This window comes from Panicum virgatum, chromosome 1N (assembly GCF_016808335.1).
Source record: "Panicum virgatum strain AP13 chromosome 1N, P.virgatum_v5, whole genome shotgun sequence".
NCBI lineage: Eukaryota > Viridiplantae > Streptophyta > Magnoliopsida > Poales > Poaceae > Panicum > Panicum virgatum.
In genome coordinates this window covers 53,461,981-53,480,663 of record NC_053145.1, presented here as the reverse complement: position 1 = coordinate 53,480,663, position 18,683 = coordinate 53,461,981, and the positions used below count along the sequence as shown (strand labels likewise).

Genomic DNA, 18,683 nt, shown 5'->3' with positions numbered 1-18,683 from the left:
GTTTCTAATTAATCAGCCAAGACCAGAGCCATGTGGTCCTTGTGGTTGTACTGTTTTCTGGGTGGTTCTCCATGTTCCAATTAAAATTATATGATTTTGCAATTAACCACAACATAACAGCATATATAAATCATGATTAACATTTCTCAAAAGATTATGATATCACCATTCCCAAGGTTAAGCAACTAAGCATTTCTACCCAACAGATATATTAAACTCGGTGTTCAAGGTTTTGGGGTAAAAGACTAGGTAAAGTCCATAATAGGTGTCCCATCAAATTTATGCAATTCAACAATAAAGTAAAGTGAATTATCATGTTATTATTGAGACAAAATGGAATATGCAGGGGGAGAAGTCCACTTGCCTTCCTTGCCAAACTTCTATTCTCTTCCTCGTATACTTGTTCTTGATTCCCCTCAAACGACGTGTAGTTTACAACGGAACAAAACTTCTAGGGGCTAGATTGAAAGAAACCAAAGACTGAACATAATTAAACATTGGATGAAAGGGTTAGATTGAAAACAGAGAGGATATGGACGGCGGGTACAAATTTGTAAAAGAATGGGGGTAAAACAGAAAATCAAGGCCCTTGTTGAAATTATTTATGAACTGAGTAGGACGGCTGGTTGATTATCCGAAAATACAGGGGCCATTTTGCAAAAGTTCCAAGGGTTGACCGGTATGTTGATGATTGACTCGGGTCCAGGGCGGATCAAGGCCATCCGATCTAGATCGGACGGATGAGGATGGAAAGGGCGGCTCAGCTGCGGCTCCAGGCGGTTGGATAGGCTGGGTGGGGCTCGGCTAGGCTCACGCGGGCGTCGGTTCGGCTCTGCGGCCGGGCTCGGCTTAGACAGCTGGCGGCTCTGGATGGAGCCGGCGGCTCGGTCGGCGGCGCAAATCGCCGGCAGCGAGCGGCGCGGCGGCGGATGGCCGGGATCGGCCGTCCGGGACTCAGTTCGGCACAGGGAAAGGTCTAGGAGGGAGAGGAGACGACGGATAAGAAGATGGAGGGGCCCTGGTAGCGCTGCGGTGGCCGGAGAGGAGCTCTCGGCGATGACGGGCGGCGAGGCAACTCCGGCGAGCAATTGCCGTCGCGAGAAGGCAATGGAAAGAGGGGAAATGGGGGCGAGGCTTCCTCACCACGGCGCGCAGCTCCTTCGGTGGTTTTCCTTCGAGGATCAGCAGCGAGGCGGCGGATCGACGGTGGCGGCGCACCGACAACCCTTGCGGCGGCGCTGCAAGAACGGAGAAGGGCGAGGGAGAGGTGCGGAAACGAGAAGAGGGGCGCAACGGCACTAGGGTGCAGGTTTTAAAGGGCGAGGGATGGAGCGGAGCGGCCGGGAGGGGAAGAGCGGCGGAGCTCGGTGGTGGCCGGCCATTAAGGCCATGAAGGTGCGGCCGTTACCGGCTGAGGGAGGAAAGCGAAGCGAGGGGGCTGCGGCGGCATTTCCCGGGCATTGAAGGCGGCGGTGGTGGAGAGGGCGGTGAGCGGGCGCGGGAAGGGGAGCGGCCGGGCGGCGCTCGGGCATGGGGGGAGGAAGAGGCGGGAGGTTGAAGGAGGTGCTGACGGCGGGGCCCGCTTGTCAGCCAGACACAGAGAGGGGTGGAGAGGGGAGGTGGGAATGGGCCGGCAGGGAGATGGGCCAAGCGGGCTGAGCAGGAGAGAAAGAAGGAAGCTGGGCCGGTTGGAGAGGAAAGAAAGTTTTTTTTTTCAAACACAACACCATTTGAATGATTTATTTTGAATTCAAACAAAATCAAAAATTAATTTTGGGTGTTACACTAAAACAATAGTTTATTTGTACGTCTATAATTTACACTAAAACAATAGCTTATTTGTACTTCTAGAAATTAATTTGATTACCATATATTTACATTCCATAATATCCATTGACTCACAAAAAGATACTTCTTCTGACGTTTCTTGATGCAAGACGGTATTGAGATTAATAGTGTCCAATATAGCATTCTCGATGTTGCACATTGCAAAACACATCTAATTTTTCTTGTGACATAGTTCATCTCAAATAGTTGTTCAACAACTTTAGTTTTAAGAAACTTCTTTAAGCTGAAGCTACAGTCATAAATACAGTTAAGAGGATTAGATAAACAACCAAAATATTTGGATAGCAATCTGCAGCAATAATAAATTTCAGAATCTCAAGCGCTGACATCAAAGAATCTAGCAAAGTTACTTGTAGCACCTTTAATGCTTAGCTCTTGACCTCTTAGACTGCGATCATATAGACGGGTCAATAGCCGTATTATACGTACATAATATATACATGAGCTTGGGCCCCTTCCTAGCTTGGGCTCTCGGCTGTCGCACATGGTGGCCTACCCCTATAGGCGGCACTAGAAAGGCCCATTAGCAGCCCGGAGGGGTAGTCACCATCTATTAGTCTCGTATTGCTCATGGACGAGAACGTAATGGTTTTCCTCCATACAAATATAAACTGTCCCTAATAAAAAAGTCGAGGCCCTTTAGCGTCGGAGGCGTAGTCACCATCTATTAGTCCATATTGCTCATGGACGAGAACGTAATGGTTTTCCTCCATACTAATATAAACTGTCCCCTAATAAAAAAAGTCGCACCATAGACTCTTTGTATATAGGAGGCCTCTCGGTTTGGGAAACCTAAAGGCAGTTTCTGAGTTAGGGTTCTGACCTCTTGTCGCTGTTTGCACCGGCGTGCGGCTCGTGAGGAGTTACAGCGTGCCATCGTCTTCCGGCGCTGATCTAAGGAGTTATATAGCGCCATCGTCTTCCGGCACTGGTTACCGCGAGGTCAGTTGCTATAATCCGATGTTAATTCAAATTATGACCATGTTGTTTCCGATAATAAATAGTATGCTAGAAGGCTTTTTTATGCTAGTGTTGCTTGCATGCAAACACGCGTGTTAGTTTCACCGAGGAGATCCGTCGTCTCGATCGCGTGACGGTAACACCGAGACCATCCTGTTCCTTCCTTCCTAGCATCAGAAAGATAAGAGAAACAGATCGGATCGGAACGGATATCAGACCCCTCCGCTTGCAGTAAGATTCCTCCTCTCCCCTCTCCGGTCTGGCCATACAAAGAAGGAAGGTTCCTCCTCCTCTCCCCTCTCAAAATTGGAACCGATCGGTTCCTAACAAAATTGGGAACCCAGCAAATTCGGTGTATTGGTACAACAAATACAGATCGACATGGATGTGGCAAAAATCGTCTAGAGCATACAATAAAACATGGGCAGACTCAATAACGACAACAAAGCACAGTTTCCAAAATCCAATCAGCCCCGATGTGCAACACGAGAAGTAAGAGCCACGAAAAAAATCCTGGAGCTGAGGAGGTCCTGCAGCCGGCGCTCCTGCAGGGAGCACGTGCTTCTACAGGGAGGGCTTCAGCTTCCAGGGAATGCCGGGGCGGAGGACACCTGCAACTGCGCGCGCTTGCCTGCTGCGGAAGAAACCTGCAGGGGAGGGGTCGCCGGGGAGCGGCCGCCGCCGTCGCGCGTTGCTCGAGTCGAGCAGGGTAGCGAGCGAGCGAGCGGCTGGAGGCAGCGGTGGCGGCGCGTTTTGGGTCTCGGCCGAGTTTGGGGAGGCGGTAGGTGGGCTCTTGGGCCGGCTTGAGAAGGTGGGCTGCTGGGCTGAAATTAGTAGGCTGTGTTGGGGCTTTGTTTATTTCGGCCATTTGGTTAGATCGGTTAACCGAGGCCCAAAACCGAAATTACCGAAATTATTTCAGTTAGTTAGATGTTAGAACCGAACTAATAACTGATTTTATCTGTTTTGGTTAATTCGGTTCGGTTTTCCGTTGTCGGGTAATTATGCCCAGGCTGACCGGTACAAGGAAGGAAACATCGGAACTGAACTGCATCTGCATGCATGCATGCACTCCCAGTCCAACTGCTTTTTCGCTTTCCTCTCGTGTGTCGTGTCCTCCGACAAGGACGCCGCCCAGCACCATCCGGTCCGCAGCTTTTTCTCCTACAGTCCTACTCCCGTCGCACACCACTATATTCTTTCCAGATACAAATTTCAAACCGGACCAAATCATCATATTAAAATCCATTCTGTTCAGTTCGGTTTCTAGCTCAATTTGATCCAACTTTGACACAGTAGACCAGATTTATCATCAGATTGTGGCCTGTTTCTTTTTGAAACAAATCTGTTTCTGTTTGAAACAAATCACACGCACAGGCGCAGCTAGCTATTTACCCCACCCTGTCCGTCCATACCACGAGTCATCTCCATTCTTATGCCACCGCAAGATGCCAGTGCCGAGGCGTGGCGACTGCTGGTGCTCGCATGGAGTCCGCCGCCAAATGTTGGGTGGCCGTGGACGCTGCGGCGGCAGCCCCAAACGGCCTGGGGTGCACTAGCTGTTGGCCACAGCATGCAGTCGCGTGGTCGCACTCGCTCGGCATGGGGCATCTTTGCGGCGTTTACGCATGGCACCAGTCGTCTCCAAACAATGGTCTCTGTGCTCGATGAGAAGCTTCAGCAGTAGTATGCCAACGCGTATTGCCAGTGGCGGATGCGGCTTATGGCCTTTGGCACGAGTAGAGCTGTCAATGGGTAACCATTAGGTGCCTTTCCAATCCTCTCTAGTTCAAAATTTTATACTAATTTTTCAAAATCATATCTCAATTTAGAAAACTAGTACAAAATTTTGAACTAAAGAAGGTTGGAGACGCAACTAAGGCTTATCCATTTGCACCCCTAGGCACGAGCGCCCACTGCTACTTCTTTTCCTTTTCCCAGTTGTGTGCTGCCCCTACAACGGTGCAAGTGAAAGGCGCAGGTGGCTGTCGTAGTAAAGAGCGAGAACCAAAGATGGGGGAGGAAGGGCATGCCAAGTCCAACAGAAGATATCCTTATTCCAATTTCTAGACTCTAGACTTCACCACACCTCTAATATGTTAATATGTAATCAAGCTCGACCCACTTAATATAGTTGGATTACACTGGGCCCCACTCTGGCCCCACAAGAACCGGTTACAACTATAGGCAGCTGCTCCCAGTAGATGGAACAGCAGCTGTATTCACATCTAAACAAAGGAAACGTTAACTAGCTAATAGTTCTAGCAGAAATTACGCCTAAACGTACCAGCACATGTTTGAACACGCAAAATGTTGAGCTGGAATTGGACCTAAGCATATGATTTATATCTGCCTAAACCTCCCTCGGGTCGATGAGTATGGAGTGCCCGGCCGGCGCCTCGGTCCAGTCGCCGAGCGGCCCGGTGCTGTAGCCGTCCGCGAGCAGCTTGATGCACCAGAGGTCCTCGGCGCCAAGCCGCGCCCAGTGCGGCACCCCGGCGCGGACGGGCTCGCAGGCGCTGACCTCGGTGGCCACGACGCCGCAGCCGCCGTCGCGTGCCATGTTGTGCGCGTGGCGGCACAGCGCGCGGGCGAGCCGGGGGGCGTCGGCGCCGGCGCCGGCGCCACCAAGGCCGTAGAGGAAGTAGAGCCCGAACGGCGCGAACAGGTTGGGGATGGAGGGGATCCCGAGCCACGGCGCCGCGCGGTCCACCAAGCGCGTGGCGCCCGCCACGGCGCGCATCAGGCGCGGTGCCCCGCGCACCTCGAGGCGGAAGGCGTCCATGCAGTTTGACACGCTGAGCACAACCCACGACAGCGGCGGCGCAGCCAGGAACGCCTCCACGCCCTCCCAGCGCTCCCCGCCGGCACGACCAGGAACGTGCGGAGCGATAGATCGTTGGACAGCATGGCGTCGATGTCGGCAGGGAAGAACTTGACTGTTATGATCCTTGACTACTGGATAACGATTACAAAGTAACTGATACAATATCCAGAGAATTAGAGGGAGTTCAGACTGGGAATAGCAAGGATCTGAGAATGGGTAGCAAGAACAGCAAGAACAACAAGAGACAGAGACAGAGTTCTTCACGGAAGGAAGGAGACGACAGGTTCACTTCTTGTTCGATGCCATTCGAGTCCTGATCCTCTGCTTTTGTAGCTTTTGCCATTCCCATACCTGGCCATACCTGGCAACCACTCCTGAGAGTCCCTGTCTGTGACATTCCCCACCGCTTGAAATGCGGCTTGCCCTCATGCCGCAACCACCGGGCTCCCATTGAAATTTGAAGTAGTGCTTCGTCTTTGGCTGAGTGATCTTGACATGATTCAGCAAACAATTGGCTCAAGTGGAGATGACCACCTGCACTGATCCTTGACAACTCCCAAGAGACCTTACCATCTCCATCATTGAGTGGTTGCACCATTGCCGATGAACGGAGCTACTGCTGTTTAAATTCATTGTCATGCACTGTAGCTTCACAGCAATCAGGTTGAGAAGGTATATATCATGATGCCAGTCCATAGCCACAAAAATGATCAGCCACTTGCAGGCCAAGTTTGCACTAAACTGAAGATCACTATTATCTTCTTGGCGTTGACATGGCTCTGGAATCTCACACTGCACAGGTTGCCTCCAAACCGATGTGAAGTAATTCGAGGAGTTATGCTTTACACCACCTGGATCCCAAGGCTGCATAATTTGATATGCACACTGCACAATGTGGGGCATTTCTACACTGAACGGAAGCCTGCACAGTTTTGTGAGAATTATTGCACTTCTGAGCTGAAAAGAAACCCATTTGGATCCACTCCTCAAAAGCAACTGTGATATGTCTTGCACATGGAAAACTTCTTTTCTGCACAACTTGGTGTTATCAACCTCATTCCGACCATGAAGGAAACAACTACAAGCATTTCTCAATTTTGTGTGGATCAATATGCTCTCAACTTGTTCTGAATGTCTACTAAGGCCACATGCAACTGCATAGTCATTCAGCAGTACAATTATCAGCCGTGTGTTATATTTCGCTTCAATGAATTGTAGGTCTATGCAATCAACTTGCTGATCTTCAGTGAAATCCCAAATGTTGCTTCTCAATTGCAGTTCGTCAATAGCCTTTTCTACAGCATCAAAATGCAGAACTACCATTCTGATTTGAGGTGATGGCCATAGAAACAGAAATTGCAGTTCAGCACTCAAGATAGAATCTGTTTTTCGTAGCGCAAAAGACAGCGACTGAATGTACTTATGATAACTCCCAAGCAACTCAATGCAATGTGTCCCGCAATCATTATTGAGCTGATAATGGAGGGACCTCATCTTGCACTCCCTCTCTGAACAACAAAACACCAATGACAGTAATTTTTCCAACTGCACAAGAGGTGGCCATGGTGGCCTTTGCTGCACCCGAGCCCAGCCACAACTGAATGGCGACCAGAAAATAAAGCATACTTGAATTGTGTCAAAAAGCAAACGGTCCTGACTAGCAGGCGGCCAAGGCATTGCTGAATTGGGATCAGTCATTATTTCAAGCATCATATAGTCCTCACGAACAATGATAGCACAGAAAGTGAAGCACAGCAGGATTGTTTCAGAAATTAAAGTGTTGCTACCCTGACGAGGAAAAGGCCAAGGAACTGCTGGATTATTGGGCTCAGTCATTACCGCAAGCCCCTTGTAGTCCTTAAGAACATCGATGGCAACACTAACCATAACAGCGCCAATCGAGTGGGGAGGATAGCAGCTGCTGATGTACCTTATTTTCCCGCACTTGAGTATGCAACCCTTATGAACGTCGAGTGGGAAAACAGCTGAGCACACAAAACCGGAGTGATGTCGTGGTTGAGGCATTGCATCGAACATGTTGTGGGCGAGATGCTGGTGACCTCATCTTTCCTCGAGATGAGCTGCTCTGGGTGGAAGAGCGAAGCCTCCATGCCGACGGCGAGAGAGAGGAGCACACCACCATGGTTCTTGGTGACGAGCGGCGAGGACGCAATGGAGGCGAGGCCGAAGAAGTCATGGCGGAGGAAGACGGTCGTGTTGTCGCGTCGCTCCCTCCAGCGATGCCAATGGAGACGAGCACGTCTCGGTCGGACTAGAGGCCGAGGTGCTCCCGATCCTCGTCGTCGTGGATGAATGCGAGCGCAGTGGTTCCGGTGGCGAAGTCGATGTAGTGTCGCACCTGGTCAGCTGGCCGCGATAGATGCTGCTCGAACTTGCGCGCGAACCTGCCTGGCTGCGACAGCGGTACGAGCCTCCCGTGTGGCACCCGCAGCCCCGAAGACGGTCGTGCGGACACGGTGCTCCCTCATGGTCATCTTGGTGATCTTCTTCTTCGCAGCGAGGGACGGCGGCAGCGGAAGCCGAACTGAGATGGCGACCACGGTGGTGGGTGGAGTCGGCGCGTATGGTGTGGGCACCACGGTGGTGGCGCGCGCCGATGAAGGGTTCGTGGCCGGTGTTGGGGCGAAGGACTTCGGCGAAGTAGTCGTGGATGTGGCCAAATACACGGCTGCATCACGTCCGCGTGAATGGTCTGACACGGAGAGCAGGTCTCTAGAACGTTCGCTCTGCTGATTCTGCACTGGGAGAGGACGAATCAGGTTTTTGAGAAGCGCCAAGTGCAATTGCTCATCTTCTTCGCCACGGCTCATCCTCCGTCCAAGTCAGCTGTTGCGCCGTACCATCGTCTGTACCGCCGGTTATTGAGCTCTGTTCAAAGGATCCAGTTTATAATCATGTTTTCTGAGATCATGTTTATGATGTTCGTTCTATCTAGTATGTTATTGCATGCTAGATTTTATTCTTGTCATGTTTAATCTAGTTCAGAATTTAAACTTACAGTTGTTTATTTTTCCAATAATCCAAAAACCTGACTATAGGCAATCTGTTGATTTAACAATGGCTGGTTTCGCTGAGTCACTAAGGCCAGAAAAGTTTACTGGTGTGAACTTTAAGATCTGGAAATCAAACATTCGCCTCTGGTTTACTACTATGCACATCTGGGACATGAGACTTGGCAAGTATGTGGGCGTACTTACTGCTGAAGACAGAAGAAGTACGGCGATGCCATTAATCTCTTTGTGGGATGTATCATTAGCAATCCATCAGCGGCTTGGTCAGTGTGTGCATTGATGAGACAGAGGCGAAGGCGCTGTGGGTTGCTAAGTGTGATGCAACAGATGCAGGAAATGAACTATACCTCATGGAGAGTTTCCATGACTATAGGATGGTGAACAACCGTTCTTTGGTGGAATAGGCACATGAGGTGCAGTTCATTGTGAAGAATCTTGACCTCCTTAAGTGTCTTATTCCCGACAAGTTTGTGGCTGGTTGCATCAATGCAAAGTTGCCTTCTATGTGGAGGAACTTCGCCACAATTCTGAAACACAAGAGATAGGAGATAGCAACTCTTGATGTTAAGGAGAAGGCTCGGAAGAAGGACGTACCTGAGAAAGGAGATCAAGGTCAGTCCAGCGCCAACATGGTTCAGAAGTTCTCACATGATAAGAACAAAGGGAACAACAACAAGCCTAAAAAGACCATTACCTTCAAGAAGAAGAAGAACAAGGATTTGAAAAAAATGTTATGCTTGTGTTAAGCTTAGACACTTCTCCAAGGAGTGCCCAGATCGGGCAGATCGTAGGGCCAAGAAAGCAAATAAGTCCAAAAATGTCAACATGGTGACCATGGGCAGCACCAGAGATGGATATGGTAATTTACCTACAGTTCTTTCAGTTTTTCAATCCACGAGTTGGTGGCTTGATATGGATGCTAATGTTCATGTGTGTACTGACAGCACCATATTTTCTTCTTACCAACTGTCCGGGACTCCTCCGTGCTGATGGAAAACGGGTCACATGCTTCTGTTCATGGTGTTGACACGGTAGATCTGAAGTTTACTTCGGGAAAGATCGTGCATCTGAGAAACATGTAGCATGTGCTTACTATCAACAAGAATCTTGTCAGCGGGTCAGTCCTATGCAAGAACGTGTTTAAGGTAGTGTTAGAGTCCAATAAATTTGTCATGTCGAAACATGGACAATTCATTGGTAAAGGCTATGATTGCGGAGGCTTGTTCCGCTTCTCTCTTGCTGAATTCTGTAATAAGTCTGTGAACCATATTTGTGGCAACGTTAGCAACGATGCGAGTGTTTGGCATTCACGTTTGTGTCATGTTAATTTTGGTTTGATATCTCGGCTTTCCAGCATGTGTTTAATTCTGAAATCCACCATTGCCAAAGGTAAGTGCCATAGCTGTGTGTAATCAAAGCAACCTCGGAAGCCTCACAAAGCAGCTGAGGAGAGACACTTGGCACCTCTAGAACTCATACATTCTGATCTATGTGAGATGAATGGTGTTTTGACGAAGGGTGGAAAGAGATACTTCATGATGTTGATTGACGATGCGACTAGATTTTGCTATGTTTATTTGTTGCGAACTAAAGATGAAGCATTAGACTACTTTAAAATTTATAAAGCCGAAGTTGAGAATCAACTTAAGAAAAAGATCAAGCGTCTAAGGTCAGATCGTGGTGGCGTGTATTTTCCTAAATATCTGATGAATTCTGTGAGGAGCATGGAATTATTCATGAGAGGATGCCTCCCTATTCTCCCGGATCAAAAGGGATTACCGAGAGGAAAAATCACACGGTGACTGACTTGGTTAACTCCATGCTAGACACGGCTAGTCTTTCTAAGGCATGGTGGGGGGAGGCCGTATTGACTTCGTGTCATCTCCTGAATAAAGTTCCAAGCAAGAATCAAGATCAAACTCCATATAAGATGTGGAATGGGAGAAAACCATCACTTTCCTATCTGCGCATTTGGGGGTGCTTAGCGAAAGTTAATGTGCCTATTCCAAAGAAGCGCAAGTTGGGGCCTAAGACAATGGATTGTGTCTTCCTAGGATATGCTTAGAGGAGCGTTGCTTATAGATTTTTAGTTGTTAAATCTGAGGTCCCTGTTGTGCATGTTGATACTATTATGGAATCTCGTAATGCAATATTTTTTTAGAATATTTTTCCTTTGAAAGATATGCATATCAATTCTAGATTTTTTACAGAGATAACTCCTCAACCAGCTGCACCTATCGAGTCTTCTGAACAATCTGATGAGCATGAGAATGTCCTAGAGAAGGATGACAGTGAAGCTCCTATAAGGAGCAAGAAACAAAGGATTGTGACATCCTTTGGTGACGATTTCACTGTGTACCTTGTGGACAATACTCCCATGTTTATTGTCGAGGTGTATGCATCTCTAGATGTAGATGATTGGAAAAAAGTTGTCCAAAGTGAGATGGACTCAATTCTTTCTAATGGTACATGGGAGCTCACTGAACGATCCTATGGTTGCAAACTAGTGGGTTGTAAGTGGATATTCAAGAAGAAACTTAAGTCTGATGGCACTATTGACAAGTACAAGACTCGGCTTGTTGCTAAAGGGTACACACAAAAGGAAGGCGAAGACTTCTTCGATACTTACTCACCTGTCGCTAGATTGACCACTATTCGAGCACTACTTTGCTTGGCTGCCTCATATGGTCTTATCATTTATCAGATGGATGTTAAGACAGCTTTTCTAAATGGAGAGTTGAATGAGGAGATCTACATGGATCAGCATGATGGATTTGTAGTGAAGGGTCAAGAGAACAAGGTGTGTAAGCTCTTGATGTCTTTGTATGGCTTGAAATAAGCACCTAAGCAATGGCATGAGAAGTTCTACAGAACTTCAACTTCTGCGGACTTTGTCATTAATGAGGCAGATCGATGCGTGTACTATCGCTATGGTTGGGGTGGAGGAGTTATATTATGCCTGTATGTGGACGACATACTGATCTTTGGCACAAACATTGATGTGATCAATGAGGTCAAGTCCTTTTTATCAAAGAGCTTTGATATGAAGGATCTGGGAGAAGCTGATGTTATTCTGAACATTAAACTTATTAAGGTTGAGAATGGGATTACTCTTTCACAATCCCATTATGTGGAAAAGGTCTTGAGCCGCTTTGGCTATATTGACAGTAAACCTTCTCCAACATCTTATGACCCCAGTGTGATGCTGAGAAAGAATAGGAAAATTGCCAAAGATCAACTGAGATATTCACAGATTATTAGTTCACTCATATACTTAGCTAGCGCAACGAGACCCGACATATCTTTTGCTGTGAGCAAATTGAGCAGGTTCATGCCAAACCCGGGTACTGATCATTGGCATGTACTTGAAAGGGTTATGCGCTATCTAGTAGGTACTATGAGTTATGGGATTCACTATTCTGGGCACCCTGCTGTGCTTGAGGGATATAGTGATTTGAACTGGATTTCTGACGCTGATGATCTATATGCTACGAGTGGGTATGTGTTTACCCTTAGAGGTGGTGCGATATCATGGATCTTGCAAATAGACCATTTTGACGCGGTCAACCATGGAAGCATAACTTACTGCTCTGGACACAACCACTGTTGAGGTAGAGTGGTTGCGTGAGCTCTTGATGGACTTGTCTGTGGTTGAGAAATCAGTGCCGGCTATCGTTATGAACTGTGACAATCAAACAGTGATAGTCAAAGTGAACAATGGTAAGGATAAAGCAAAGTCATCAAGACATGTTAAGAGACGACTAATGTCTGTCAGGAAGTTGAAAAACTTCAGAGTGATAAGTGTGACTTATATTTAAACAGACAAAAACCTGGCAAATCCCTCTACAAAAGAATTACCATGGAATGTGATAGATAGTGCATCAAGTGAGATGGGTATGAAACCCGTATAAGTTGCCAGAGTGGTAACCCAACCTATGTGATCGGATATCCCGTGAATTAGGATTTGGGAAGAACAAGCTGTCGATGAACTGAGGAGAGTAATGATTATACCCTCTCTGAGTGAAGATGCAATACTCGATCTCAGTTGCTGTAAGGCAGGTTGGCTATTTGCCTTAATGTGTTTCTGTTGGCTCTGATGAGCAAAGATGCTATCCTACAGAGCATTCTTGAAAGAACACACCTATATGTGTCTGACTGTCTAACGTCGCAGTCTGTGAGATTTGGGTGATCTCTAGTAAACTCATGAAGAAACCAGGGAGTACAACGTATATGCTCCACCCGCGGAGCAGGCAAGGCTGTCATGTACTGGTTCGGGCTTTGAGTGGATCTTGTTCGCACAAAACTTGCAACTCAAGGCTTAGTCCATTGTTCAAGTTGTGAATGAGTGTAGCATGAAGCTCTAAGCGAGAGTTCAACTTAACATCCCTTGGTGAAATACTGGTATATAAACAGTAGTGAGAAATAGACAAAATCTCTGATGGGTATTTGAGATCTGGTAGGGGATTGATGGAATTTGGGCTTGACCCCTGAGCAATTTCAGAAATTCCAAATAAATCTCAAAGGCCCATGTAGTGCATGAGGAAGTGAGCTAGTGTGCAATCCTTTAGTCCCACCTTGCTAGTTGAAGTGGAGTATGACCAACTTAAATATGGAGGTTGTATTCACCTCTCCAAGCTATGTGTGTGGGGAGAGAAGGGGATCTCCACACGCGCGCTCGCTCGCCTCACCGGGCGTGGCGTGGCGTGGCGAAATTGTAAGTGCATCTAGGCCATGATGGGTTTTGGTGAGTTGATTGACAATATGATTAAAGGACTAACAATTTTATTGAGGTTGTCATGAGCAGGGATTTATTTGCAAATCAATTATTGTTATTGATTCATGTGATATAGAATCAAACAAAAGGCAAATATAGTTGAAAGTCAAGCATGTTGAGAAGATAAACAAGAAACAAGTATTCATGCAATGACAACAAGTGGTTTCTATATATGGCTTGGCATAGATTGAGAAGAATGATTACAAAGCAAGACATGTGTATGAGCTTATTTCTTATTCAAGTCATTGACGCTTGGTGGAAACTTGAGATATGGAATATTACTTATGAGATCAAGTTCATGCAATCAAAGAGAAAGTTCAATGGAATTCATTGTTGATGTGCAAAACTTAACTCAATGTGGCAAGGGTAAGTGGTGAAGAAACCAACCAAGATGACTAGTGCGAGGGACTAAGCAAGTTTTGGTGAAGTGACAGCTTACCATGTGCGAATTATTAGGGTGAAGTTGCTAGTATCCGTGGGGTTTTTGAAGTATCATATCTAAGCCTTGTTGGGAGAAGCAATGAAATGCATCAAATATATTATGGAGTGACTTGGATTCAAGGACATATTTTCCTAAGAGATGGAATTCCTAAGTCACTAGCTCAAGTATGGATTTGCTCAAGAAAAGAGAATGCAATGTTGAAATCCCAAGATTGACAAAGTCAAAGTATGGTAAGACTGAAGTGATTCAAAACTCAAGTGGTAGAAGTGTGTTTTATATTTGATCTTGAGTATATGTATGCCGTACTATAAAGAGAGATGCAACATTTATTATTTGACTCGGTCAAAAGTGCTCATAGGTCATCCACGTGAGAATCCTGAGAGAAAACCTCTAAGAACTAACTTAGTAATTTTTGGATGATCAAGTCTTGACTTGATGGACCAAGAAGAGACTTTTAACAGGGGTTTGGAGTTCTCTGGCCCTGACCGGTCTGACCGGTCCCTGGGCATAATGGCTAGTTTCAAGCCAGACCAGTCTAAGGAACCGGTCTGACTGGTCTGCACTGACAGCTCTAATGAAAACCCTTGCTGTGTTTCGGCACAGTTCAAACATGCGTTTCGGGCAGTCCATTAATTAGTTTGGTTTCTCTTCTCCATCCGGACCATGCTTTGCCGAGAGGAAACGAGACGAGACGAGAGGTCAGGAGCTGAGGCGGCCAAGGCTGGGGGGGGGGGTGCGGCCGGCCTCCTGCATCTAGCTGGGCCAGCTGCCTAGCCTCGCCGCAGCCACTACGTAAGCAGGAGAGCCTCATGAGGAAGGCCGGCGAGTGGCGAATGCGGTAGAGCGGATCGCCGAGGAGGTCGGCGAAGAGGCACATCTTGTCGCCGTCGCTGGACCTGACCTCGCACACGCGATCCACCGCTTCGACGCCGCGGCGATCACGGTCGCCGTGGTACTCCCGCGCCACCACCACGGTCACCGCCTCGACCATCTCCCTCCGCAGGGGTGACGAAGACGCCGGCTAAGGGAGGAGTTGGGTGTGTTTGGTGTTTGATATAGTTGTGTTGCGAGAAGAGGCGAGACGAGGAGGCAGAGGAGGTGGTCGCGAGTATGGATCACGTGAGGGCGCGGGCGGGAGGCGAGTGGGTTGAGGAGGATGCCGCTGTGGTGAGCAGCAATGAGATTGGCCCTGCAATCAGTGGCGGATGCAGGATTGGGCTCTAGGGGGACTCTCGTCTTCTTCCTCCTCCTCCCACCTCCCCTTCCCTCTTTCTTGCTCCTCAAATTTGTAGGAGGGGTTTGTGGGGGCTCCAATTGAGTTCCTGTTGGTAGGGGCAATGGCTCCGCCCCTGCTTGCAATTGTAGATACGTCGAAGCTCGAAACGCTGTCGCCTAACGACTCACCCTCTACACTCAATTCTACTAATGGGTACGACACCATTACTGTTTCTTTCGTTCAAATCATGGGCTTTTTGTTGTTATATGACTTCACGGCATCCTTGGATGTGGTTTGCACAAAGTTTACTCATCCAAGAAACAAGGTGGAGTACTACCCTGAATTCCCCAAACCACAAACCAGCCACCACGAAAGCATGCATGCACCTTCATCATTGTGATGGATGTTGGATGGTGGTGCTAGTACTAATTGTGACCTCCCTAACCTAGTAGAGCAAAATTTGTTTGGGTATTGGTAGAACCCATGTAGTAAGTCTGCGCCTCCGAACTGAGGACATGGACTTCTCTTTCACCTACTACCCACATATAGCAGCATAATTCGTACCGCCCAACCACTGTATTCTCTAGTGCTACGCTCTCCATTACCTGCTTTCTACATGTATACTAGCCAAGAAGCTATTTTAGTTTCCTCATTGTTTGCTCTTCTAGTTTGTTAAATAAAGATTGTGATGCCAGCAACAAAATAAATCTGAAATCAAATCAATATAGACAGCCTTTGTGAGGTGTGCCTTGAAGGAGAGACTATCTAGTTTCTCATGGATTTTTTAACTTGTATATGCCTATGTATAAGCTAGTGATAAGCGGCAGGGAAGGGGAATTAATTTAGTTTGGTTTGCCTCCAGTGGCGAATCTAGCCCAAAACTGTAGAGGGGCTAATGTCCACTCTTTTCTTCTTCCTCCCCTTTCTCTTCTTCTTCCTCCACTCTTCTTCTTCAATGTTTCATCCCAAAAATAAAGGAGGGACTTAGGGAGGTATTCATAGGTTTTAGGGAAAAAGTCTACTTAACCCCCTGAACTATCAGTGGTAGTCTACTTCAACCCCCAATTTCAAAACCGTCTACTTTATCCCCCAAACTATCCAAAACCGGTCAAATAACCCCCTCAGGCGGCTTCGGACGGCGGTTTTGCTACAGTAACACGATTTTATCTTTTTCTTTTTTATTTATTTCCACTAAATTTTTGAAAAATCATAGTAAATCACAAAAAAATATAAAATGAAAAATCTAATTTTGTTGGACTCGAGTAGATCTACACAGTGAGCATATAATAGGGTATAGTTTTGTACAAAATTTTTGATATAGCTTTAGATCTATACTTTTCTGTAATTAATTGGAATAATTCATATGTGCAGCTTCTATGGTCCAATTGGGGTGAAATTTTTATGGTAGAAAAATTATTGTATGCTTGAACTCCGCTTCGACGCCGCGGCGATCACGGTCGCCGTGGTACTCCCGCGCCACCACCACGGTCACCGCCTCGACCATCTCCCTCCGCAGGGGTGACGAAGACGCCGGCTAAGGGAGGAGTTGGGTGTGTTTGGTGTTTGATATAGTTGTGTTGCGAGAAGAGGCGAGACGAGGAGGCAGAGGAGGTGGTCGCGAGTATGGATCACGTGAGGGCGCGGGCGGGAGGCGAGTGGGTTGAGGAGGATGCCGCTGTGGTGAGCAGCAATGAGATTGGCCCTGCAATCAGTGGCGGATGCAGGATTGGGCTCTAGGGGGACTCTCGTCTTCTTCCTCCTCCTCCCACCTCCCCTTCCCTCTTTCTTGCTCCTCAAATTTGTAGGAGGGGTTTGTGGGGGCTCCAATTGAGTTCCTGTTGGTAGGGGCAATGGCTCCGCCCCTGCTTGCAATTGTAGATACGTCGAAGCTCGAAACGCTGTCGCCTAACGACTCACCCTCTACACTCAATTCTACTAATGGGTACGACACCATTACTGTTTCTTTCGTTCAAATCATGGGCTTTTTGTTGTTATATGACTTCACGGCATCCTTGGATGTGGTTTGCACAAAGTTTACTCATCCAAGAAACAAGGTGGAGTACTACCCTGAATTCCCCAAACCACAAACCAGCCACCACGAAAGCATGCATGCACCTTCATCATTGTGATGGATGTTGGATGGTGGTGCTAGTACTAATTGTGACCTCCCTAACCTAGTAGAGCAAAATTTGTTTGGGTATTGGTAGAACCCATGTAGTAAGTCTGCGCCTCCCAACTGAGGACATGGACTTCTCTTTCACCTACTACCCACATATAGCAGCATAATTCGTACCGCCCAACCACTGTATTCTCTAGTGCTACGCTCTCCATTACCTGCTTTCTACATGTATACTAGCCAAGAAGCTATTTTAGTTTCCTCATTGTTTGCTCTTCTAGTTTGTTAAATAAAGATTGTGATGCCAGCAACAAAATAAATCTGAAATCAAATCAATATAGACAGCCTTTGTGAGGTGTGCCTTGAAGGAGAGACTATCTAGTTTCTCATGGATTTTTTAACTTGTATATGCCTATGTATAAGCTAGTGATAAGCGGCAGGGAAGGGGAATTAATTTAGTTTGGTTTGCCTCCAGTGGCGAATCTAGCCCAAAATTGTAGAGGGGCTAATGTCCACTCTTTTCTTCTTCCTCCCCTTTCTCTTCTTCTTCCTCCACTCTTCTTCTTCAATGTTTCATCCCAAAAATAAAGGAGGGACTTAGGGAGGTATTCATAGGTTTTAGGGAAAAAGTCTACTTAACCCCCTGAACTATCAGTGGTAGTCTACTTCAACCCCCAATTTCAAAACCGTCTACTTTACCCCCCAAACTATCCAAAACCGGTCAAATAACCCCCTCAGGCGGCTTCGGACGGCGGTTTTGCTACAGTAACACAATTTTATTTTTTTCTTTTTTATTTATTTCCACTAAATCTTTGAAAAATCATAGTAAATCACAAAAAAATATAAAATGAAAAATCTAATTTTGTTGGACTCGAGTAGATCTACACAGTGAGCATATAATAGGGTATAGTTTTGTACAAAATTTTTGATATAGCTTTAGATCTATACTTTTCTGTAATTAATTGGAATAATTCATATGTGCAGCTTCTATGGTCCAATTGGGGTGAAATTTTTATGGTAGAAAAATTATTGTATGCTTGAACTCCGCTTCGACGCCGCGGCGATCACGGTCGCCGTGGTACTCCCGCGCCACCACCACGGTCACCGCCTCGACCATCTCCCTCCGCAGGGGTGACGAAGACGCCGGCTAAGGGAGGAGTTGGGTGTGTTTGGTGTTTGATATAGTTGTGTTGCGAGAAGAGGCGAGACGAGGAGGCAGAGGAGGTGGTCGCGAGTATGGATCACGTGAGGGCGCGGGCGGGAGGCGAGTGGGTTGAGGAGGATGCCGCTGTGGTGAGCAGCAATGAGATTGGCCCTGCAATCAGTGGCGGATGCAGGATTGGGCTCTAGGGGGACTCTCGTCTTCTTCCTCCTCCTCCCACCTCCCCTTCCCTCTTTCTTGCTCCTCAAATTTGTAGGAGGGGTTTGTGGGGGCTCCAATTGAGTTCCTGTTGGTAGGGGCAATGGC

The 18,683-nt window shown here is 47.3% G+C and overlaps 1 pseudogene; it reads right to left on the bottom strand.

The window, feature by feature from the left end:
- Positions 1 to 4,898: 4,898 nt before the first annotated feature.
- LOC120653667 lies at positions 4,899 to 6,233 on the bottom strand (annotated as a pseudogene).
- Positions 6,234 to 18,683: the final 12,450 nt, after the last annotated feature.